We start from the raw sequence: 6019 nt of genomic DNA on the forward strand, positions 1-6019 counted from the left end.
AACAAACAAAATAATGGTGTTAATATATATATCCTGGAAACATCAGTCTCACTTCTGATTCTAAATCCAATAGAAATGCTGTTGGAAAAATATAGAAAATGGTCAGGGCCCCTCAGATGTTCGGAACCTTGCCGAGCATCGAACATCGAACGTAAATAGGCACGTGTGCCCAGGTGTTCCTTGGTTATTGTCTGATGTAACTGTGCATGTGACCCAGGTGTCCCGGGTTACGGACTTAAGAATAAAGGACTAATGGCTCTGCTACACGGCGCTTCTTGGGACACTCTGGGAAGTCACTAGGGTGGCTACTCCTAGCTCTGAATAAAGCCTATTAAATTTTCACCCACAGCTCCCAGGACCTCTTCTCATTACCTAGCTCGTAGACCTGCATGTGAAGGGTTTGTGACCCAGTGTGTACAACGGGCTCGGGGGGTCTGTGAGCCCTAGCCCTAGCTTTACAAATGTGGAAGACCAGAATGTGCCACTTCAATACTTAAAGGACTGTTGAGCTAAAGGCAATCAAGAAGCAGCAGATGCAGGAAAGCTCTCTGCCCGCCGGCTATTTGTCTAAAAGCAGGACATAGATCGACAAGGTAACCCGCCCCCTGCCCCCTGCCAGAAAGAACAACAGTTATACCGCAGAAGACAATTTTAGACCCTGCCTGGAGATGGTCCCAGAGGAATCTACATCAACAAGTTTTACACATTAGTCTTTATCTGCCATTTATTTGCCTACTCCCAATTTGCCTGCCCCTCGAGACTTGTCACTTCTCTAAAAATGCACTGTTGTTTGTAGAAGATGCTACATAAGCTGGAATTCAAAGCCACCTCTTGGAGAACTTCTCAGTCCCTGGGTGTCTCCTATGTGTATATGAAATGTTCACGTTAATAAACTTGTTTGTTTTTGTCTCCATCTGCTTTTTGTTACAAGGTTCCCTTTCAACTAAGAATGTATGGGGGCTGGAGGAAAAAAATCATTTTCTTCCCCTACAGAGACAAGGGGGAGAGAGGGAGGAAAGAAAGGAGGGAAAGATGGGTGGGTGGGTTGGTGGTTGGATAAGTTTATTGACTAGATGAGATGAAATACCTCCCCTTTCAAAATTTCTCGTGGAAGCCTCCAGGCTGAACACGTTGGGGATTCCTACTCAGGAGAAGTCCTTCTCAACCAGATTTTTATGCCCTGGGGAAATGCCCTGTAGTAAAAGTTCAGAAACGTGAGTCATCATTTCATAAAGTAGGAAAAGAAAGATTGAGAAAGAGACGGGGGAGGTGAGAAAGGACAAGCTCTCAGACCCCAGGCTCCTTCTCAGGCAGATCGATTTTTGAACAGATACATAAGGTAGTTGAGAGCCAAGGACTGAGTCCCTGAAGGTGCCTCGGGGTGGGGCCAGGGGACCATGGCAGTTTGCCTTTCCCTCAGTTTTTCCTCTTTTGTGCTCCTGCAGCTCCCTGGTTGGCTCAGTGCTAAGATTATCTAAATCCACCGGGAAAGTGGTGGAAAACTCACCGTAGCCACTGCCAGAAAGAGCAATGTGTGGCACTGTTCTTTTCTTAAACTCTCAATTTAGCTTCATACTTTTGACCTACAAAGACACTGAGACCAAACACATATGGCAAGGATTTATTGAGCCAATATGATGATTACAACAAGGGAGACACATAAATCAGGTGGTCCTGAAAATGTGTTCCACAGAGCGCCAGCAGAGCTTAACATTTTACAATCACAAGGAAGGGGCAGGTTCAAAGGAGAGAGAGAAAGACAGCCCCACCTAATTACTGCATCAGGCTCTGTATATGATAGTACATGATGTATAGATTTGGGATTGTTACTAGGTTACATCCTAAGTGCAAGAATCTGGAGTAAGGGTATTAAGAAGTATTCTAAGTTATCTCATGGCTTTCTGGAGCCATTATGGCTGCTTCTAAGTAAAATGATCTTATAACTTTTCCAGGACAGATGGATGTGATTACTGACTTATCCCAGATCTCCCAAGGCACTATAATTTAGCTGACCTGGTCAGAGCAGATTCTTTTGGTTATCAATAGTGTATCTTCTGTGGGCGTTTATTCCTGAACCTTGGCTAACTCTTCAGGCTTAACCCATTGGCCTCAAAAATATTGGGCAGTTGCGTTACCTGTCTCCCTCCTTTTCACCATAATCAGCAGTTATGTACTTTTTTTGGAATTAAAGTGATGAGTACCTTTCCACTCGCCTCCATTCATATAATTATAGGCAACTGTGCAGAAAATCAACAACCGCAGAAAAAACACCAAGAAGCCACGCCGGCATTAACAGATATTCCTGTTAGTGAAGTAAACCAAATGTTCTTTCTTGTAGCCAAAGAACTTTACATCAACAACTGAATTGTATGTAGGCATACTACCACCAAGCGTTTATACATTTTTGACATTATAATTTTGACCACAATTATTTTGACTATCTCTACTATTGAGATGTAAAACAAAATGTAAATTTTACTTCTTTTAGATTAAATTGCATTAATATTGTAAATGTTCTCAAATATTAGTTATTAAAGGGCTGGCCAGTTAACCCCGTTGGTTAGAGCATGGTACCAATAACACCAAGGTCCAGGGTATGCTCCCTGTACCAGCCAGCTGCCCCCCTACAAAAAAAGTTATTAATTGACAGAATTAAAAAATACTGCAATACCAATAAGAAGCAAAACCAAGCTCTTTCCACCATCTTCTCATGCCACCATGATGGTGCACATGAGTGTCCTGGCTGATGCTCTCAAGAGCATTAACAATGCTGGAGAGAGAGGCAAATGTCATGTTCCTATTAGACCATGCTCCAAAGTCGTCATCTGGTTTCCAACTGTAATGACGAAGCTTGGTTACATTGACGAACTTGAAATTATTAATGATCAGAGAGCTGGGAACACTGGTATGAACTTCACGGGCGGGTTAAACAAGTGTGGAGTGATTGGCCCCAGATTTGATGTGCAATCAAAGATAGAGAAAAATGGCAGAATAACCTGCTCCCATCCCATCAGTGTGGTTTCATCGTACTGACAACCTCAGTTGGCATCACGGACAATGAATAAGCAAGACAAAAACACACAGGAAGGAAAATCCTGGGATTCTTTTTCTGGGGATGTAATACATACAAATAAAATGCTTCAATGGACAAAAACAAAAAATAAATAAAAAAAACAACTACTCAGGCCCACTGACCCTCTGCAAGGTCTCCTTCAGGAGTAGCGTGCTCCAGTTTGCAGACCGCTGTTGGAGGGCAACCCCTATCCCACTAGCTATTCCCTTTGCCACCATCCACCACCACTTCTTATAATAAATATCTTCTCAATGGGGCCTGGCCAGTTAGCTCAGATGGTTAGAGCACAGCCTTGTAACACCAGGGCCAAGGGTTTAGTTCCCCATACGGGCCGTCCACTACCCCCCAGCAAGAAAATAAAATACCTTATAATAAATACACCTTGATTGGCCCATTAAACCCAGAGCTGAAGGCTGAAATCCTTTCACCCAAAACACCACTCTGCACAGGGCTGGGAGTTCTTACCTTTTTAAAAATCTAATCACAGTACCCTTATCATACTTAAAACATATTAACAATAATCCCTTAATGTCATCAAATATCCAAACAGTGTTCATATTTTCCTTCTGATCTCACGTTTTGAGTACTGATCTGAGTCAGGATCCAAACAAGCTCCACTAGCAACATTCGATTAATGTAATTTATATGTCATTTAAATCTCTTTTAATGATTAAAAGTTTAAAATTTAGGGCTGGCAGGTTAGCTCAGTTTGTTAAAGTATGGTGTTATAACCCCAGGATCAAGGGTTTAAATTCCTGTACCAGCCAGCTGCAAAAAAAAAAAAAAAATTAATCTATAGATTTTCCCCTTCCCCGTTTTTCCCCCCTTGATATTTGTTAAAGAAATTAGGCCATTTTGTCCTGTATGGTTTCCTGCACTCTGAATTTTGCTGGCTGCATCCCTACAGTGTCATTTTGCATGATATTCTAGCTCACATATTTCCCCTAAACTGTAACTGGCATTCAAGCTTGATTTTTTTTTTCTCTGTCATTTTATTTTATTTTTTTTATTTATTTCTTTTCTAAAAGATGACCAGTAAGGGGATCTTAACCCTTGACTTGGTGTTGTCAGCACCACACTCAGGCAGTGAGCAAACCGGCCATCCCTATATGGGATCCGAACCCGGGGCCTTGGTGTTACCAGCACCGCACTCTCCCAAGTGAGCCACGGGCCGGCCCAGTGTTATTTTATTTTTTAATTTTACTTATTTTTTGGCAGCTGGCCTTGATGTTATAACATCACACTCTAGCCAACTGATATTTTCTTTTTTTCTTTTTTGTTTTTAAAAGATGACCGGTAAAGGGATCTTACCCCTTGACTTGGTGTTGTCAGCACCACGCTCTCCCAAGTGAGCTAACCGGCCATCCCTATATAGGGATCCGAACCCGTGGCCTTGGTGTTATCAGCACCACACTCTCCCAAGTGAGCCAAGGGCCGGCCCTCCAACTGATATTTTCATTCAAGTGGTTTTTGATGGATCTTGGAAGTGACCGGTGCCATTGTGGATGTGACTGGGGTCATTGTGGATGTGACCAGCACCATTTTACACACACTCAGCACAAAATGGCCAGCAGCCTTTCCCTTAGGAGAAACCTTGTGGTTTCTGAGAAATGGAAACTCCTCCACACCAGCACCGAACCCTCCCTGATGACGGCAGCCTTCCCTGCAGCCTATATAAGCCCTCCCACCCCAACACTGGTTGCTGCTCTCCACTTTGAGCGCAGCCCGGCAGATTCTTTTCCTTTAATAAAGTTTGATCAGAGGGCCAGCCCCTGGCGCACTCGGGAGAGTGCAGTGCTAGGGAGCGCAGTGGTGATTCCCGCTGCAGGTTCGGATCCTATATGGGAATGGCCAGTGTGCTCACTGGCTGAGCGCGGTGCGGACAACACCACACCAATGGTTGCGATCCCCTTACCGGTCGCAAAAAGCCAAAAAAATAAAATTAAATAAATAAATAAATAAAGTTTGATCAGTACCCGGCATTTTGGCTCACTTTCTTTCAGTTTTATTATATTTTATTATTATTATTTTTTGGTATGAAGTGATCTTATTAATAATGCCAAGCAGGAAGAAGGATTTTTAAAAAGATGATGTTCTCTTATTCCATACGCATTGATCGAACACCTACCAGATATCGAGGCTTCACTGCTTATTAGCTGTATGACCTTGGGCATGTCAGCTTTCCTCGGAGCCTTGCAAGTCAGGCCTGGAGAGCCCGCCACCCAGAGCCTCAGGAGTTCCATCTCAGGACAGCTGCCTGGCCTACCCTTCTTAATTCTGGAGAAAGTGTGGTGGACATTTAGCAGTACACTGAGTGCTGCCAGAGTATGATTTTGCAAGAGGAGTCTGCTCACTCGCTCACTGCTTTGTGGGGGCTCTGAAAACAATACCCCAGAATGAAGGCCTCAGAAGCAGCCTCTGAAGCAAAGTTTCTCTCTGACCCTCCCCTGCCGTCCTCAATCTCACCCCTCATCCTTCCCCCAGGCAAGCCCTTGAAACTAGAATCCCTTTTCTCCACAGCAGGTCAAAGAAACAAGAACCCCTTTTCCCCCAAACCAGCCATTAAGTCTAAAAATATTATTCTAACCCCCTCCCCCTCCTTTCTGTGTAATAGCTGGCTATAAAGACATTAAGACCCTCACTCCAGAGGGGTCCTACTCCATACCTGGGAGGAAGGAATGCTACACAGAGAGGCCAAGAAGTATCTGGACAGTCTATCAGCATTAGATCATACCATTTTTTGGCCAATGACAATTCTACACGGCTGTCCACTCTTCATTAACCTAAGCATGAAAATGGACCGCTCCCCCTGGGTCTTTGGGACTTCATTCTGAAAGCTCCAGTGTCGTGTGAAACTATGATCAAATAAATTTTTAATGCTTTTCTCTTGTTAACCTGTGTTCGTTATAGGAGTGTCGGTTGTGACCCTCATGATGGAGAGGAAAG

At 43.7% G+C, this 6019-nt stretch overlaps 2 pseudogenes; both read left to right on the top strand.

Annotated features, from left to right (window-relative positions):
• Positions 1-1188: 1188 nt before the first annotated feature.
• Positions 1189-2364, top strand: LOC134384153 (phosphatidylinositol N-acetylglucosaminyltransferase subunit P-like; annotated as a pseudogene).
• A 357-nt stretch (positions 2365-2721) lies between these two features.
• LOC134384154 (small ribosomal subunit protein uS8-like) lies at positions 2722-3134 on the top strand (annotated as a pseudogene).
• The last annotated feature ends 2885 nt before the right edge of the window (positions 3135-6019 follow it).

The sequence above is a fragment of the Cynocephalus volans genome, chromosome 8, assembly GCF_027409185.1.
Source record: "Cynocephalus volans isolate mCynVol1 chromosome 8, mCynVol1.pri, whole genome shotgun sequence".
Lineage (NCBI taxonomy): Eukaryota > Metazoa > Chordata > Mammalia > Dermoptera > Cynocephalidae > Cynocephalus > Cynocephalus volans.